Source organism: Sapajus apella, unplaced genomic scaffold (assembly GCF_009761245.1).
Source record: "Sapajus apella isolate SASKATOON/1434 unplaced genomic scaffold, GSC_monkey_1.0 scaffold57, whole genome shotgun sequence".
In the NCBI taxonomy this organism is placed as follows: domain Eukaryota; kingdom Metazoa; phylum Chordata; class Mammalia; order Primates; family Cebidae; genus Sapajus; species Sapajus apella.
Window position 1 is genome coordinate 4,870,238 of NW_022436997.1, and position 19,817 is coordinate 4,890,054.

General features: G+C 37.0%; 1 long non-coding RNA gene across 1 annotated transcript; it reads left to right on the top strand.

The window, feature by feature from the left end:
- Positions 1 to 338: 338 nt before the first annotated feature.
- On the top strand, positions 339 to 14,467 carry LOC116528152. Its single transcript, XR_004258883.1, has 4 exons — positions 339 to 3,759; positions 4,026 to 4,087; positions 8,089 to 8,247; positions 8,902 to 14,467. It is a non-coding gene; the product is annotated as an uncharacterized LOC116528152 (long non-coding RNA).
- Positions 14,468 to 19,817: the final 5,350 nt, after the last annotated feature.

Sequence of the window (19,817 nt, forward strand, 5' to 3'; positions counted from 1 at the left end):
TCTGCATACATAGTACCAAGTTTAAGAAATCTTATCCATTTGCCCTCTTTGCTTCAAATATTGTGAAAGACATCAAATATTATAGACTGTGTACTGCTCCCTGATTCTCTTCTTCTCATTCCAATCCCAGGAAAAACTACCATTCTGAATCTAATATGTATAATTTCATGTTTTTGTACTTTTCCAAAACCAACACAAAGTAGCATAATTTTAAAAAATCATTCAGCAACATGTTTTCTCATTTCAACATTGTTTTAAATATTTATGTTGATATATATAGATTTGATTCATTTATTTTAAATCTTCTATCATATTACATTTAATGAATATAACTTTAATATATCCATTCTCCTGTTGAGAGACATTTAGGTTTTTTTATTCTTTATTTTCATTTTATTTTTCTATTATAAGAAATGCTTGTACGTGTGTCCTTGTGTTCAGATGTGACTGCATCTCACTGGAGAAATGCTACTACAGGGCAGCAGAGGATCTGCTTCCTTTTTTTTTTTTTTTTTTTTTTTTTTTTTTAGATGTTGCAAAATGCTTGCCAAAGTGGTTATGATAGCTCCTGCTTTTCACATCCTCACTTGTATTTGACATTGTCACACTTTAAAATTTTTGCCAATCTGATAGGTATGTAATGGCATCTTATTACTTAATTCACATTCCCCTGATCACTAGTAAAATTGAATTGTTTTTCTGCATGTTTATTGGCCATTTTTTCCCCTTCCATTACGTGCTTAAAAATTGTATTGCAGAATAGTGTGGGTTTCTTTTCTTCTACAGCATGAAATTACTGCTTTTTATTTAGCCTGTAGTTAAATATGATTTCCCAAAGACTAGTCTATTCCTCCTGCCACTGCTGTCCTCCTGCTGCCGTTACTGATAGTTCCTCTACTGCTTATTTTCTGAATGGCTCTTCTGTGATGGAAATGCTTATTACTCCAATTCTCATAAGGAACATGCAGAGACATTATAATTTCCATTTTAAAGATAGGAAAACTGAGTTTGAGAGGGACTAAGTGATGTATAAAAAGTTATACATCTAAAAAGTAGAAGACTTTTATTCAAGTTTAAATTCATTTTTCTAAAAGCACTTTTTCTCCCTGCCTCCCTATTTTTCCTTTGTCCAGTTTTTCTCCTTAGTTATATTCTCTAAATATCTTGTATTGTTTCCATCAATTTTGTACTTTTTAAAGCTACTTTTCTAATTTGTCAGGGATATTTCAAATTTTCTTTCTGTCCTCTAATAATTACTTTGTGATATATTGACATTTCTTAATTGCAATTGAGTTTTTTTTAATTGGTCTTTGTCTTTATACAAATAGATTGATTAGAATGGTTAGCAATGATGCATCATTTGAGCCACCATTTAAAATTGTCAAGTGAAGAGTGAGTCATTTTTAAATAACTCTATTTCAGAGCATCGCAGGTAACAGCAATGGGGGCAATGGCTTGTTTCCTTGAGTGTTAATATTTGTGATGACTTCTAACACTTTATTAAAAGCATGTAATATTTCTTTTTTGTGTAATCTATGCTTTAGCATAGGAGGAAACTAAACCAGTATAAAATGCTATGTTCTTCTGGATACCATATTGATGCTTGCACGATATTTTATGCACAAAATAATTGCTATTTGATTAGTGACTTGTTCTGTTATTTCAGGCACTGATGGCAATCTGCCTAACCTGTCTTTGTTAACTCATCCTATTCAACAAGCATAGATTTAGTCCCAATTGTATAACATGTACAACATGCTTGGCTCTGGGAATAATAACCCACTATCTCATACTAATTGAGATAGGAAAGGAACTTCACATGCATCTTCCTCAGACCCTTTGTGGGGTTATTAGCTCATTTCTACAAATGAGAAAGCTGAGGTTGATGAAACTGGGCAATATACCCACTCTACAGAACTTATAAGCATTGGACACTTGATCAGTCACATACATTCTTTATTGATTTCTATAGCAAGCAGATGTCAGGCCAAATTCTTGTGTTTCATTACCTGTGTTAGAGTCTTGGGAGAAGGAAGAGGATAAAATAAGTACCAGCAAGGAAAGAGAAGGAAAATGGTTAGGTCTAACTTGAGCCGTCTGAGTGTAGGCTCCTGGCAAAGTTGTTAGCCCAGCATTCTCAGGATGCTGAGACTTGGAAACTGGCGAAGAGAAAGATAAGTTTATTTAAAATTTTACATGTGACAAGGCCTGCTACTCCCTTTAGATGCTGTGGGTAGGTAAAGTAGAGAACAAAGGCCTGGCTCCTGAAATAAAAATGAATGCTTTATGTATTTATTTATTTATTTATTTATTTATACTATTAACTCACCAGTGATTGTGTTTGTAATAACTGATATTCACAAAGAGCTGTGTAGTGGTCCATAAACAATTACTTTCAGGCTTACTTGTTAGGAAGCTGACCTACATTGCTTTGCAATGGATTCTGAATATAGTGCAAATGGATTTTATCATTACTAGCATCACTATTTTTATTAAATGTGAAATATGACAAAGAGGATTAATGCTTGTCAACAAGCCTACTTAGCACTTCATAGTTTTCCTTTTCAAATGTGCTTTTGCAACTATTAACCAGACAAATGATTCTACTGTGATGTGAATAGAAGCCACACAGCTGTAACTCTATACTCTGTGAATATGTTTCCTGCAATGTCAATTAATTTTGCTTCCTGAAGCATATTCTTTCATGTATAGTTTCATCCATGCTGTGTGTTCTGCCTGGAATGATTAGAGGCCTGCAAAAGTGGATAAAAATAACAAATTAAAACAGAAAAAAACAACAAAACATAATAGCTTTTCAGGAGTTAGGCCCAAACTCAGAATCTGTTTTCTTTCCATTTTCCATGTTTTCATTTATAGTGTAAACTATTCGCCTTTCTCCCACCCCTTGATAAGAATGGTCTTTTGCACTCTATTAACCCCAGGTTCTAGAAAAAAGCAATTTCCTAACAGGTGAATTAACACTAGATAACATTACCTCAAATGCCAAGTCATTTAATGTGTAATTGAAAAAAAAAAAATTTGGGAGGCAGTATTGCAATGTCTTTTTTTTTTTTTTTTTTTTTTAACATTATAAAGGGTCTTTTCAAACTAACCATAGGCTCCCAACCTCCCGAGAGTGATTTGCCTATTAACAAAGCTCAAGAACAACTCCCACTACTAGTACACGAAGAAATAGCCCCCAATTTCCAATTACTTTTGCCGCTGACAGTTCACTGGACTGTTAAGACGCATTCTTCACCATTGTGTGGATGTGGTGAAGCCAGGCAGTCGTGTGTGCTTCTCTTTTTGATTATGCAGTAATTAGACTGTTCCACTAATGGAAGAAGGGAAAAAAGTTTCTAGAGAAAATGACATCCGGTGTAGCTCGCTTTGAAAAACTCACTGGCACAAAAGAAGAAAGAGTAACCTTTTTGTCACGAACACTGTGAAAGGTTTTATGCGTTAACTAAGCAGCATTAAAAATGGAAAGTTGGAATCTCAAATTAGCTCAGGCATAATTGTGTGTTTGCTTGCAAATAATAAAGCAAATAGGTGTTTTAGACAAGCTCATTAGTCAATAATAAGGCCTTTCAGAGATGTACACAGGAGACTTGCTGGATGTGGATGAGCATCTCTAAGAATTCCGGATTCTGTGTCTCTGCTCCGTGAATTCATTAAAGATCCCTTGACAGTGTTCGGAGAGTGGGAGTTTGCCCTTTTGTCCTTGAACCGGCTTCACCTGAGAGCTCAGCTCTTTCCGTAGGTTATTAATGTATTAGTCACTCTATAAAAGTTCCCTTGATTTATTTTTCTGGTGGCGAATTTAATTCCTACTCCTCTTAAAATTAAAAACTCAATTCAGTCTCACCGCTCTATCATTCTTGCCCAAGCCCCCGCAGTCTTCTTTTCCCTTTTCTTTCCCAATCACTTTTCTTTTTCCTCACTCTACTTTGTATTTTTAGTATTTCATATGAATGTGACATTTTCCCTTTTACCTATAGAATTTCCCCATTTTCTCTCCCCAGTGTGAATTGAAAATGGCAATTCTTTATTCAGTGCACTGCAAATGACTAGCAATCTATTGCAGGTACGAATATAACCAAATGTCTCCCTTTTTGCTCTTATAAATTCTTAGAAGCTTGGATGCTCTTTGAGGTTTCTCCATTTTTTTTTCTTTTTCTTTTTGTTAACAGACACAGTAAAGAGAGTTCAGAGAGGGAAAATGTTAAAATTATCAGTTAAACGAATTGCTCTGATGAAACATAATTTTTATTTATCTGGGTTTTCATATTACTGGTTTGTAACTGAGTTATACCTGAGTAAATATCTGGGTGATCTTCTCTGGTTCTGTTTCTCTTTTATATGACAATTAAAAAACACTTTTTTAGCAGATTTCTAGGATGACTATATTTTTCAAACCAAAATTCAGGATCCAGAATTTGACAAAAGATTTTTGTGCCAATTCTGCCGTTGAGAAGCATATTGTTAGATTTAGATTAGATTTAGGTTAGATCCCAGACTTGGATGCTGGGATCTTTCCTTGTTTATGAGATGACAGGACATTGGAAATGAGGATACATGAAGGTTTTCACCATGGAACTGTGGCATGAACAAAATAGAAGGGTTTTATATGAAGTTTTTAACATACTAGTTACATCTTCATTTTTTGCCTTAGGAGAGAGCATAATTTGAAAACGAATGGGTGAAAATAATATAATTCATGGTAGAACCTCAAATAATACTGGTTTATTAAAAATCACATTTTAAAGTACTTTCTATATTAATATCTAATTGCATCACACATTAAGACTGATCTTAAAGTTCTTCACAGCTGTTATGAGCAAATGAGTATGTCATGACACCTTGGTTGAGAACTGGTGATTTAAGATATAGTCTCCTGTGTCAAGGAACATAATGTAGTTTGAAATTATTTGTGATTCTTTACCTATTATTGCCAACGGTGAAAGAGGAAAAAAGGATGAAATGACAATTTAAAAGGTCTCATTTCAACAATAAGATTTTTCATTTTGCCAGTCTTGAATACCTCTGCCATCAACATTATGACTGTCATTAACGTCATTAGCTTGATCACTGCCATCATCAGACCCTGAAAATCTGGGAATTACAAAAAAAAGAACACTATGAATTTTGGCTCCTGAGGGCCTTACATTGTTGTTGTCAGTATTAAAACAAAACAAAAAACCCTTTCCACAAATACTTGGAAAATGTGCATTTAAATTGATTAATTTACTCTTACATAAATTCTCAGACTTCTCTCTACTATGTATTTTATACTGCATATTTTAATCATTATTAAGACATGTAACATGCAAATTAAGGTTGGAAAAAGCAGACATTCGATGACATACGCAAAAATGGGGCTGCTTCTCTTTATGCAATATTGATGTGAGTTAAATTTTTGTAAATAAAAGAAAGTTTTAATTGAAACATGCTTTTACATGAACCTTGACTGCTCAATTTTAAATTAACTGTGCAGAAAGTTATCTATTAAATAGAATACATTTTTTTCAACAATGGAAATAATTGCTTTCCAACCTTTTAAAAATATGTTTTAAAATTTTTAAAATTCATATTTTCTTATACTGGATTTTCTTAAAGTTTGAAACCCATTCAATGTGTAATCCTTTTGCCTCATCGTATAAACAGCTTATATGTAACAAAGTCTATGCTTTAGCACAGTTCTGATTTCAATTTTCAAAACTATTGAGGAATCTTGTTACACTTGTGACCCAGTATATGAGCATATGTTTACAGATTTATTTAGAAACTCAGATGCAGTGTTGACTTTTGAAAAAGTGTCCTGTTTGTAGAATACTGGCATCATTACTTCCAGCAAGACCCCTTTTATCTCTGTACCCTACTCCCATAATCTTGTTTTTCTTTCACAACCACTTTATTAAATATATACCTTTTGTTTGTATATGTTTTTATTAGATGCGTTTTACCTGTCTGTATTTTTAATGTCTATAAATGGTGTGAGTATAATACTCTGGTTTACTGTTATTATTATTACTTTTGTACTTAGCATTCTCTTCCGTTCATGTTGCGCTGAAAATTCACTGCATATTTAGAAGCTAGGAAGCAGCTGGCAAGCAAACAGCCTTGATTCCAATATAGAGGAAGAAAAGTCTTATTTACTGTTGGAATACAGAAGAAGGTATGAATCCAAAATCCAGACCGATATTGAAACACCCCAAAGTATCATTATAGCATATTATTAAATACTAAAATATGAGATGCATGGTACTATTTGGTAACATTTCAGATGAGGGGGAAATCAGTGAGGGATGGGGAGGTAAAAGAAAGCTGGAAATTAAAGGATCCAAGATTTGAAAATGCAGCAGGGAAAGAGATTTAGAAGTTGAAATTGGTGGGTGGAGGAGTGGCAATATAGCAAAGCAAGTAAAGGCACAAACTTGGAGGCTCCGTGATACAGGGTAGCAAGAAATAATTTAAATAATGTTTATAGACCTATAACAAGGTTGGAAAAGTGGCTTTGCTAACTTATGTTCATGGGCTTCCTCTGTCTTCTTCATTTTTCATATTTACTTCTTTTTATCTCAAATTTTATCCACTTCTCTGCTGTCATAGACAGCTTTTCTTGTGTGGTTGGAGGAGATGGTAGCAAAAGCTCCAACCCATGTTTCCCCTACAAAAGGTGATCCAAGAAGAGGAGGCTTTTTCTCACCCAGATTCTGTTTGTATCTAAACTCATGGATATATTATTCCTGATTCTTCTTGGATGCCTATTATTGGACCAATCATTGAGAACTTGGGAACGGGGTACCACCATTAGTCAAGCACCCACCAATATCCCAGTGACCAACAAATCTGCAGGAGACATGCAGCTGGATAAAGAGGGCAGTGCCTCCAAGGAAGGCAGGAGCTAGGCAGATAGGAGCAGCAGATATCCATTAGAGCTTCCCATGTGATCGGCACAGCGATTCGAAGAGGCAGGTAGCACAGGAATTCCCATTCTCGTTAGTAGATAAGGACACAGTACATGCCCCAAAGTCAAAGACCTTGTAAGTAATTGAACAAGAACTTGATCAAAATCTGCTGAAGGTTTTAGAGTAGTAAAACCTAACAGTTATGTCTTATTTTTGGAGAAAATTTCTATTTGTTGTTTTGGTTTGTTAATTTTCCCCATATTCTTGTAAACTGGGAATCCCATGACAACTCTTTAAGAATACAATTCAGAAAATCAATGCCAAATGCTTTAAGCACACAGGCATATACTCACACACTCTCATTTGCAGTTTTGTTACATTTATTGAGAGCTAATTGTGTTCAAGTCACCTCCTACATACCTTACCTATATCATCTCATTTATCATTTCATTTAACCCTAACACAGTGACTATATGATCTAGGCTGTATTATTATTTAGTTTGCAATGCCACAGACAAATTAAATAATCTGCCAAGTCCATATAGATAGTAGTTGGTACAACCAAAATCCATACACAACCCAATAGTCCAAACAGATTTTCTTATCCAGCAAGCCATACAGCTGAGTAATGCATGCACATATAGGAAAAATATGTGCACATACCTTTTATATGGGCATATTTTAAATAATTCATTTGTGATTGCTAATGCCAGACAATCTGTAAACAAATTAAACCATATGTTTATTCTACTGGAACGTGTAAACTTCCTTAATTTGATATTCTACTGTTCATTAGAATCAATGGACACCCATAGGTCTGAACCAAGGTAAATTTAACTGCCAATAGATAATCAGCTTCATTCTTTCTGTGTACATAAAACCTAAATTAGTCATGAGGGATAATTTCAGATGTTAAACACAGTCTGATAATTCAGAAGCACATTGCCTTATGTACCATTCTGTACTTTTATCGTAATCTAAACACCTCTGCCAGAACTGAAATCTTACCATTTTTTATGTTGCATTCTAAATATAATTGATCTTGAGTTATGATATAAAAGACCAGCACTCAGCAGCTGGAAAATAACATTTTGATGGTATCCCAGACTTGGGAAAAACCCCCACCACAGAGCCTGTCAATATTCAGCTGACAAAGACTATTTCATGCTTGTTTCAGGAGAAGATTTTCAATCTGTCTGCAACTAGCTGCCAAAACTTTTGGATGAATAGGGAAGAATGCCGTCAATCACCCAGATGTTCCTTCCGCAGGAGGCCATGCACCCAGCTATTTGGAAACAATCAGGTGCCTGGAACATGAAGACAGCACATCTGGAATGTATGTGTGTATATGTGTGTGCATGTGTGTGTATTAACTTTTTAAGGAGATATTTTGATGTCATGTTGAAACAATAATTACACCTCTTAAAGTACCTAACTCTGAGATAAAGTGTGCACAATTGTAGTTTAGAGGAACATTTAAGTGTAGTTCACATTATGTGTTGGTCGTGTGACTAAATGTTGATAATTCTATCTCAGGACATCCATGAATGCTGATTATCTATTGCTCAACCATATTTGAAGATTGAATATTGAACACTTAATCTCTGCTATGGTTAATTTAACAATATACTCACCTCCAGCTTTTCTTGACTCCCACTGTATCCATCCCAACTTTTAAAACTTTATCAAGCTTATCTAGTTCTAAGTGAATTCAAATGACTGATAAAGATAATAAAACACCTAGTTTCTCTCTAGTAACTGAGTAAATGTGAATTAAAATAACAAGATCCATTGTAGGGATTTTAAACAGAAGGCAGATATGGTCAAAATGCTTTTTAAAGGCTTAGCTCAAGATGTAAAACAGATCTGAGATTTTTAAAAGCATGAACAAAGTATGGTAATTTGGTACAGGGAATTATTATAAAAATATTGTTGTAGTGAGATACTGAAAGCTGGCATTGCAGTCCCAATCTTAGATGCATTTTTTAAGAGTCTCAGTCTTGGATGCACAGAGGTAATGGCGGGATGTGAAGAAAGAAAACAGGACCGAGAATAAGAAAGGTGCACTGTTACCCAACTATGGAATAAAGGAAGGTAGGTAGAGGGGTGTTTATTCGGTGTGGGGAATAGGATGAAATGTGCTCACTCCATACTGCAGAGTCTGTTAAAATGACTGTGGTGAAGAGGGGACTTGACTAGGAGCCAGGGTGACTGGGAGTCAGTTAGTCCATAGACCCTTGGTAAAATGACTGAGATCTATTAATAAGTACCCTACCCACACTCCTATCCTGTATTTACACTGGGGCTTAAAGTTTTTTGTCTTACAGCTGGCACTAGAATTACACTTAAAAATGATGTAGTTATTTAGGAAAGAACTTCAGTAAGACTCAGAGAGAAAGATGAGATCTTACTGAATCTACAGAAACATAACCCACAAGTAAGAGAGTTGCATTACTCTAAGTTATAAAGAAACAGAAATTAGGACAGTAGAGGAAAGACAGGAGAGGAAAGGAGACAGGAGTCAGTGAGAAGATGCAGGGCTAAAGTATCACAGGTGAAGTGGTCAGTGGAAAAGAGTCCCTGTGGAATGGGGTAAAACAGATTTAAGAGCAAGACTACTTGAAAGGCTGACATTCATTTTGAACTTGTTTACAGTTTTGTAATGTAAGATTCCCTTCTCTTCCCCCCTTAAATATCAATAATATCTAATAGGTTTTTAGGGGGAACTGAGAAAGTGGCTTAGCTTTATACTCGAGTTAATGTGGTATAGAACACAGAGTGTGTGTACCTGAGAAGGTGAGAGGTAAGACCTCTAAGAAAGAGGTCATCAGGATTGTATATCCCACTCACTGTCATATTCCCTAGAATTTGGAGAAAAACTGGTGAAGGCTTTGGATTTCCAAAGGACATTAAATAGAATGTGAGTTATTTAGATAAGTTCTACATAAAGATTTTCAAGGTCAGGGAGCCGTGAGCTGACATCTAGGCTATCCTAGAGGTCTGGACCCCTACTTTCTTCCTGTTATAATAAAAATGTTTTTTCTCCTTTAAGGAACGGATTTAATGCAACAGCTGAGCACGATGATAAATCATCTGAAACTAGCGTGGGCCATCTGGCTGTCATGAATAGTCTTAAATAAATGGAACCCAAAGTAAGAAATATAAAGAGACAGTAGGTTCCATCTTAGTTGAGCTTAAAAAAAATGAGCAAGGTTTAAAAATCACGCTCTGGTTTTCAGAGGCTTCTATATTGCTTTGTGAAACATAGACTAGTTGTTGATGATTATGACATCATGACTAGTTCTGGGCAATGAAAGCAAAAATAGGATTACAAAAGAACTCACAGAATTCAGAATGCCAGAGAGATCCTGCAGATAATCAATTTCTCTGTTCCTATCAATTTATAGAGACTCAGCCTTTATTTATCACTAATGGAAGCTTAATGATGTTACAACTATTATCTCTTGATGATTTCTTTTTCTTATAGGTCCAAATTTAGAGGTATCTGTGTATTCATTCATTTTCAAGCATTTATTGTGTTCACTACATGTCAGATGCTGATACATCACTGCGAATGCACAGATAAGTAAGATCTGGTCCCTATCCTCAGGAGCACATACTCTGATGAAAAGATATCAGGCAAACATTGCTAATAGAATTACAAGTCATGACACTTTGCCGTGGTTTCAGTGTGAGCATGGTAAAGAGAGGTTACTTTAACTTTGCCTGAGGAAGACAAAGAAGCCTTCAAAGAAGGGGTTACTTGTGAATAAAAGCATAATATCATTAGAACCAGAAACTTGGGGTACCTTCTAGGAAGTCAAATAGGTGTATTAAGATGAAATCAAGCATAGAAATATGAAAGGTCTAATTTTATGGGTAGATATTATATTTCTCATCACTATTCCAACCACAGGAAAAAAAAAGCAGTGTGGATAAAGACTCATCCACCTATAGATGAAGACATATGTCTAAATATTTATACCTACCATAAATATGTTGCACATTATATAAGTTAATATAAGCTAAGCTGTTGTAAATATAGACTCCAAATTTATTGGCTTAAGGAATAGTTTATTTCTTGCTTATGTGATTCCAGAGTTGGTTTTCCAGGGCTGAAGGTAGCTCTTCTCTGTGCAGAGATTCAGGGAACATGGCTACTTCTGTCTGTGACTCTATCATATCCAGGGGTTTCTTGTCAACAAAATAGCTGAGACTGAGTCATCGTGTCCAGGTTCGAGACTAGAAGGGGAGGCAGAGGGTGAAGTAGACCCGCTGCTGCCTTAAAGCTTCCTGCTTTGTTTTGAATGTGTCCTCCCCCAAATTCAAATGCTAAAACTTAGCTGCCAATGTGATGGTATTAAGGAGTGGGGCTTTTAAAAGGTGGTTAAGCTATGAGGGCAGAGTGCTTATAAATGGGATTAGAACCCTTATGAAAGGGCTTGAGGGAGTGAGCTCACTCCCTTCTATCTTTTCTGCCATATGAGGACACAAGGTTTGTCCCCTCTGAAGTTTGCAGCAACAGGGTGCCATCTTGGGAGCAGACAGCAGCCCTCACTAGACACTGACCCTGCAAGCACCTTGGTATTGAACTCCCCAGCCTCCAGAATTGTGAGAAATAGATTCTGTTGTTTGTGAATTACCCAGTTTCCAGTATGTTGTTACAGCAGCACAAATTGACAACACCCCCTAAAGTAGTATACATCTTGTTTACTTATGTTACCTTCAATTGGCCAAAATCAGTCTCATGGTTGCATTTACTACAAAGAAGGTGGGAAAGGTAATCTCGTCATGTGCCCAGGAAGGAGAGAGTAGATTTTAATTGGCAGTACGCATTCTTTGTTACAGAAATAAAATTAAAATTGATAAAAATTAAACAGTCTAGATCATTCTAAATGGATCTAAACTTATATAAAATGTATCAGGATGATATATAAATTCCTTCACTTAGGCTAAAATATTACTTGCACGAACAGAGAACAGTAAAGGCAAATTAACAATGTTCACATGGGAAAAAGATGTGGAGGTTTTGCTTGGAGACTAATTCAACATGTGCCCACAGTTTAATGTGGTTCCTGAAAAACAAACCAACACACAAACAAAAAGTGAATATAATTATAGGCTGCATCAATACAAGTGTACAGGAAGAAAATGAATTCTGCTCTAGAAAGATTTAATTCAAGATCTTTTAATAGCGTTCTGGTTCTATTTTTAAGAGGCACACAAGTAAGCAGAAAGGGTTTAGGATGACAGGGTACAGAGATTTAGAAACCAAGTTATGTGAGGACAAGTAGTATAGAAACCATGTTCTGTCCTACAGAAGAGGTATCATGATGATGGAAGGGTGTGTGTGTGTGTGTGTGTGTGTGTGAATTGAAGTGGGAAAAGGTATGCATTAAAGTGGTCTTTAAAATTCAAAGAAATTTAAAGTTTAAATGCTTGAAGGTTAGCCATATGGAAGAGAGAGTAGATTCATTCTCTTCTGCATCACAGAACCAAGGAAGGAACATTTTGGCTTAATATGATGAAGATCTGCATAATTGAAGCTATCCAAGAATGGTGGAACAGGCTGCATAGAGAATTATTGAGATTCACATCACTGGAAGTGCTTGATCGGAAGCTGAATGACCTCATGTCAAGCCTGCTGTAGAGAAACTTTCCTCTCAGTGTGGACTAGATGATGTCTAAAATGTTTTCCAATTTTAGGGGAACTGTTTTTACTCCCCACACTTCTGACACCAAATATGTGCTTTTTCTTTAAACCAACAATCAATTTTCCAACTTTCTGGACACCAACTGGATGTCCAACAACTAAATTTAATTACAACATGAGTGGAGTTAGTGTCAGATCCCACAGGTTAAGGGCTCTGTCTCACAAGACTGCCTCTACTTCAGAAGCCAATTGCAAGCCCTGGACCTCCTGTACTTCTGATCAATTGGCTATCAATCAGGAGTTCCCATGACTCCCTCCTTGGGTTTGACAATTTCCTAGAGCTAGAATGGCTCACAAAACTTAGTCAAACAGTTTTCTTACTCTTTCTGGTTTATTATAAAGGCTACAAGTCAGGAACAGCCAAATGGAGGAGATACGTATGGCAAGGTATGTGGGAAGGGGCATGCCACTCGCCCAGCAACCTGGAAGCTCTCAGAGCCCCATAGCTTATCATTGGCCATTTGTGATTAACTCAATCTTCAGTCTCTCCTCTCCATTGATATTGTTGGGGTGGGACTAAAATTTCCAATGCTCTGATCATGCTTTTGGTCTTTTTGGCAATCAGGCCTATCTAGGAGGTATCTAGAGACCCACAAGTACGGTGATCTCATTAGCATACACAAAGATGCTCATCACTCCAGAGATTCCAAGGGTTTTAGATGCTCTTGTGTCAGGAACTAGGGACTAACACCAAATATTATAACAAAAGACGTCGTTGTCACCCCTGTCACTCAGGAAAATAAAAATGATTTTAAGAGCTCTGTGCCAGGAACCCAGGATGAAGACCAAATATACATATATTTTAGTATATGACAATATCCCACTAGGTTTCACTAAATTCGACATTATTTCTATGGTTTTTCTGGATGATTCAGGCCAAAATAATATTCCTGTTGAAGTTTATAAATAAAAGCTACCACACGCAACTTGGTCATGAGACACAGACAGTGTGGCCAGCATCATGGGCACGCCCTTCCCTGCTGGAAAAGTACTTTTATAATTGTCTAACTAGCAATTATTTTCATGACACACCATTCTGCTTAAAATCACATACTGAAAGACAAACTATGATTATTCAGACTTGAGAACTTGGCAGACATTTTGAAAGTTAACAGTGTAAGTCTGTCACTTCAAGAGGACAATGAACAGTATTTATTGTTCATGAAAATATTTGAGCTTTTAAGCCAAAATTAACAGTGTGGACTCTTGTATTTGCCACATAACCATGACAGCTTCCTGGTACTTAAAAGAATTTTCTGATGAGGCCAGTAGTGATGTTAACAAGTGTGATTTTTTTGGATATTACATAATGAAACTTGTCAACATTTGAATAATCTGTATAACATAGTGAGCCATTATTTTCCAAATGAGCAATTCCAAATGATGCAATGATGTTTTAAAAATTATGCATGAATAAAAGATCCAAAGTACACAATAAACCAGTAAATTTTTTTAAGAAACAAAGTACAAAAATTATTGACATGGTTTCAGATTTCACCCCACAAATGACTTTAAAGAAATCTATACTTGCTGAGTTTTGGTGTAGCATCAAAGAAGAATATCCACAATTATCTGAAATTACTACTAAAATATTAATCCCTTTTTACTACATGTATCTTTGAGGCCAGAGTTTTTTCATTTTCTGTACTCAAACCATACATTGCAATAGATTGAATGCAGAAACAGATTTAAGAATCTAGCTGTTTTCTTTTTTTTTTTTTAGTTGAGTGAAAATTAGAAGTTTATAGGAAATGAGAAAAAAATTATTACAAGAAAGCAGATAAAAATCAAAACAGGAATTAGACAAGGGTCTTGGTGTGTTATTTTGGGTGTTAAGTGAACACTTCTTTTTTTTTTTTTTTTTTGAGACGGAGTTTCGCTCTTGTTTCTTGTTACCCAGGCTGGAGTGCAATGGCGCGATCTCGGCTCACCGCAACCTCCGCCTCCTGGGTTCAGGCAATTCTCCTGTCTCAGCCTCCTGAGTAGCTGGGATTACAGGCACGCGCCACCATGCCCAGCTAATTTTTTGTATTTTTAGTAGAGACGGGGTTTCACCATGTTGACCAGGATGGTCTCGATCTCTTGACCTCGTGATCCACCCGCCTCGGCCTCCCAAAGTGCTGGGATTACAGGCTTGAGCCACCGCGCCCGGCGAGTGAACACTTCTTGAAGTCATTAGCATATCTAGCTCTTTTCTATTAAGGGAGACATTTTCTAAAAACTGGGAAAAACAAAACTCCAAACAATGCCATTCATCTCCCTAAATTATTTTATTTTAAAAAACATAGTTACTTTTCAGATAAATATATAAATATGTAATGGATCTATTGTAATTTAAGACAAATTAATAAATATTTTAAACTTTCATTTTATAATACAGTAGATATTTTAAAAAAATCTTTTTGATTTACACAATACAATTTAATGCTTTCAATAACAATGGATGTGGGCATAATCACCTTTTACTTTTCATAAAAGGGAAAAGATAGAAAAGTTAAGAGACATACTTGAGATCATATAGTGAACTATAAAATTATAGCTCCAATTTAGATTCTTTAGCTCTAGATTAACCTTATGCTTTCTTATAAGCAAAGGCCAAATCAATCCAGACAGAATAGTGGCTGAAGAGGCACCTGGGGCAGCTACACTAAGGAGGCACTTAGGGAAATTATTGCACTGAACTTGCAAAACTCGTGGTATAATTAGAAAATAACTTGATTTATTTTGTCACTGCCAATTCAAACATATGCTGCAGGATTAATATTTGCCTTTACATTTAAGTTAAAAATGAGGCATGGTTCCAGCTCAGTAATTAGTATATCTAGAATAACAATAAAAATGTAAAACTTCTCCTGAAATTATAGCATCTTCACCACCCTACCCAAGATTAGGCCTTGCAAAGTGCAAGAGAGCTGTGTGTCTTTCCCGTCCCCACCGCCTAGTGAGTGCCACTGCTTTTTGGTCACCTTCCTTAATGTGAGTTGTAATATTGGAGCTGGGAATTGGGGAGCGGATAAAGGAGAGTCAGTGGCAGCAAGAAAGTGTTTACTTGACTGGTTGTATCCTGTGATCTGAGCATCCTATACCAAAGGATGATTCTTTCTCTCCTGGAGGTACTTCTGTGGTTCTACAGAACTCCACCTGCTTCCCTTCCCCCTGTCTAAGTATTTCTGAACATCAGGCTCCTCAAAATGGGTAATTGTATTTCTTTTTCAGACGGTCACTTGACTTCCAGGTATCCCATGGTACACGCTTTGCTTCCTTTTGCTTAAGTCCTTCTCTATGCTCAGATTTTCGTTGCCCTCTTGATGAGGATCCAAGACAAACCCACACCATTTCTCTAAAGTTCTTGGTACTCGCTGATTCCACAGGCAGCCTTGAATTTGTGACCTGTCATTGGTGGGAGGACAGTTAACTTCACAGACTGCAGTGCTTTATCCACCTGTGTTTATCCAGAGTGCATGGCATTCTCCAGATTTTAGAAGACACATATCAAGCTCTTTAAGAGGTCTCATCGCATTACCTCTTTCTAGACTTCAGTTTAATGGCAGACATGCCTTACTGTTTTTGGTGTGTTTATTAGTGGGGGAATGTTAGTTATATTCAAAGCACGGCGCCTCACCTAATCTCCAGCTCCTGATGAAAGTGATGGTTTAATAACTACAAATCCAGTTTCAGTCAGCTCCTTTACGGTTCTGTGGAGGAACCCTCACCTCGCTGTGAAATGCAGCATTTATTCAGTCTTGAGGTAGATTGATTGCTGAAATGGTCCTCCCTACTTTCTCTTAAAACTTATCCTTTTATCCAAATGCTGTGCAATGCGACTTTTACTTCATCCTATCAGAAGATGGAGCTTTTTTTTTTTTTAATATTTATTTATGTGTTTGTTTACTTATTGAGACAGGGTTTCACTGTCACCCAGGCTGGAGTGCAGTGGTGTAATTTTAGTTCGCTGCAACCTCCACCTCCCAGGCTCAAGCAATCCTCTAGCCTCAGCCTCCTGAGTAGCAGGGACCATACGCATGTACCACTATGCTTGGCTAATTGTTTGTATTTTTGGTAGAGATGGGATTTCACCAAGTTGCCCAGACTGGTCTCAAACTCCTAAGCTCAAGTGATCCATCCGTCTTGGCTTCCCAAAGTGCTGGAATTATAGGTGTGAACCACCATGCCCAGCCCAGAAGTTGGAGTTTATTTAATCATAATCAGAACTGCTTTTGTGATTTGCTTCAGTCATCTGAATGCAGTGGAGTGCTAGTTCTGAGCTTAGGCCTCAAGAAGTCTTGTATGGTTTTGCTTTCTCTGGATACCTTGCCCCACCATGTGAACAATCCCAGTCTAGTACACTGGAGGCTGAGAAACCGCAAGGAGAAGAGTGTAGTTGTCCCAGCTGTGGCTATATTAGACCAGTCTACAGCCAGCTTAACCAGCATAGCTATGGGGAGAGCTGAACCAAGAATAGCAGAACTGCCCATCAGATCCACAGCTGATGCGTGAGTAAGCCTAGCTAAGACTGGAAACTGAAACTACCCAGCTACCTTAGAGGCTTGTGAGTTGTAATAAAAGCATGTAGTTTAAAGGTACTATGTGTTGGGGTGATTTGTTATGCAGCAAAAACTAATGAATACAAGACTCCATGAAAACCAAGACTAAAATAGTTCCATTCTGACATCTTATTACAGTAATACAGAACTTGAAGGTTGAGTAAAGTTGAATAAGTAAGGAAGGGAGGGGAAGAATATCACAGACTGGGAAGAAGTGGCAATGACAAGAACATAAAGAGAGGCTGATATTCAGGAGTCAATGAATAGGTTAAGGTATAGATGATACATTATACTAGGGCACAGAAGAAGAAGGTGAGGTTGGGTTTAACTGAAGAGACTTTGATGTGGGGATGGGAGATTCTGCTATCACTCTGTATGTAACCGAGAACCACTGAAAGTGATGACTGTGGTTTGCTCCATCCCCAATGTTCACATTTCTCTTTTATTTCAGCCATCATGCAGCCCTAGAATGTTTGCTAAAATAGAGTATAGAAGCAAGAGAACCAGCTCAATTTTATTTCACAGAGCAGTGATTATTGATAAAGAAGACTTTCTTTCTCCATGTGTTTCCTTGTGCATAAAGCCCAGCCTACATTTTATGGTTTGAAGAACACTTTAACAGAAGATGAGCCAAGCTACTTCTATCCTGACCAAAGAGAAACAGATGGAAGAAATAATTTCCTCAGAAAAATGCAAATACACAAAAATCATCCTGTTTCGATAAAAAAAGATAAAAACATGTTTGGTTATTTATGAAAAGCTTTAAGTCTTTTCTTCTTTCTTAAAGTGGCATGTTAATTTATTGCTAACCACTAGATGGCACTTGTGTACAGTATTTGAAATTGCAGTGAAACTAAGCGTACCTGTGGTGTGGTCAGAATAGAATCTGAGGTTTTGCGGTTATGCAGCCCACTTCCTCCCCCACACTAAGTCAGAGGGGTGTAGAAGAGAAGGCCTAAATCTCTTCTGCGCCTTTTTAACTTATAAAGAAAAACGAAGATGGCAGAAGTGTTTCTGATTAGATCGGGAGAAAAAGGATGATGCATTCTTGCAGGATGAGTCAGGAGAGATGATATTCTGTCGTTCTTTAGATATAGACCTGAAATACTAACTTTAAATTTATGGTTGCTAGTGTGAGCCATGGTTCTCTATTTACCCAGTTAGTGCATTTGGGGGAAGCATGAATGGTGTCTTCCAACTGGTTACTTTATCACACTGACAATTTTGGAAGATATAATAACTCTCACCCTTTTGGGTGGAAAAAAAATGGATCTCACAAGTCTACTTATCAGATCACCATAGTTTGATTCATCTTTATGAGAGTTGGCTGCCTGGTTGTTCATTGCTGTCTCCAACTCATCTGGACATTTTCAGATGATGCGAAGTTTGATAGCAGCTGTGAACATCATCCACAACTGCAGTGTTGAGAATAATGTAGGAAAAGTCTTAAGAAGAAAGAACAACAAACAACCAGGCAAGTAAGCAAACAAACAAAAATTCCATAATTCAAGACATTCCAGTGGAAGTCTAGAGGAACTGCAATCTTGCCTAATTGTGCCCCTCATTTATCTGGCCCTAGGACTATTAACAACATATAGAACTACCCAGCAAACTGTAACTCTTTTTCTGGGAGGTAAGATTCTGGCAATCTGCCAGTTTCAGCTTTGTCAACCCCATTAGCTTGTCCCACTGTGCTGATCCTGATCTCTTTCAGGGCTCATCTAATCTGGCCTTTCAGTAGCCTCTGCTTTCTCCTCTTTAGCCTAAGCTGCTGTAAGAGCACGTTTTGAAGTAGCACTAGATCTGATATAAAAGGGACATCTGTCCTAAAGAAGATTAGGGTGGGGTCAGGAAATCCCAATAGGGCAACAAGAAAACAGCAGATTTGGTCATTGGAGTAAAGAAAAATCAGAAACAGAAAGGTAACGTGTTGGGGAAGTACAAGACCAGACATAGGAGCCCTTTTCGATGTCTCTGGTTCTATGCTTCTGGCCTTCAGGGTGGCGCCTCTTGGTCTTCTCCTTGGTCACTTGGAGCTTGTATGCTCTTTTCCAATTCTCTGTATGAAATCCTACCTCAGGAAGAGAATTGATAAATTAATTCCAACTGAAGATTGTCCTTTCACAGGAAACAAAGCATGAGTTTGATAAAGCAATGGAATCCAGTTCTGATGGTAAGAATGCAAGTTTTGGCAAACAGTGTCAGCAATACCTCCCTCTCATTTGAGCAGCTACCATTTCAGCTATCTATATCTGCATTATTAAAAAATGAATCTTTACCACATAAGTTCACGTATTTCCAGAAACCTAGTTAGCTTCCTGCTTTCAACTGCACCAAATATGTTGTAGAGGATATAAATGGTGGCAAATTGTTGGTAGAGTCCCACAGTTGGAATTTGGGGAGGGCCACACGTAAGAACACAAAAAAGTAAATACGTTGATAGGTATGCATGAGAAGCTAGAGGATCATTTGGAGGGCGAGACAGCAAAGGGGCTTAGAGTCTGACTGAATTGAGGGAGTATGAAAGGTTCCTAAAAACTATGAAGGAAAGGGATAACCCTTCATGGAAGGTAAAGGCAAAGAGCCACCAGTCCAAAAGGGAATCTTCCGATAGAGCTTCACTGGTGGCAGACACTGTCAGACGCCATG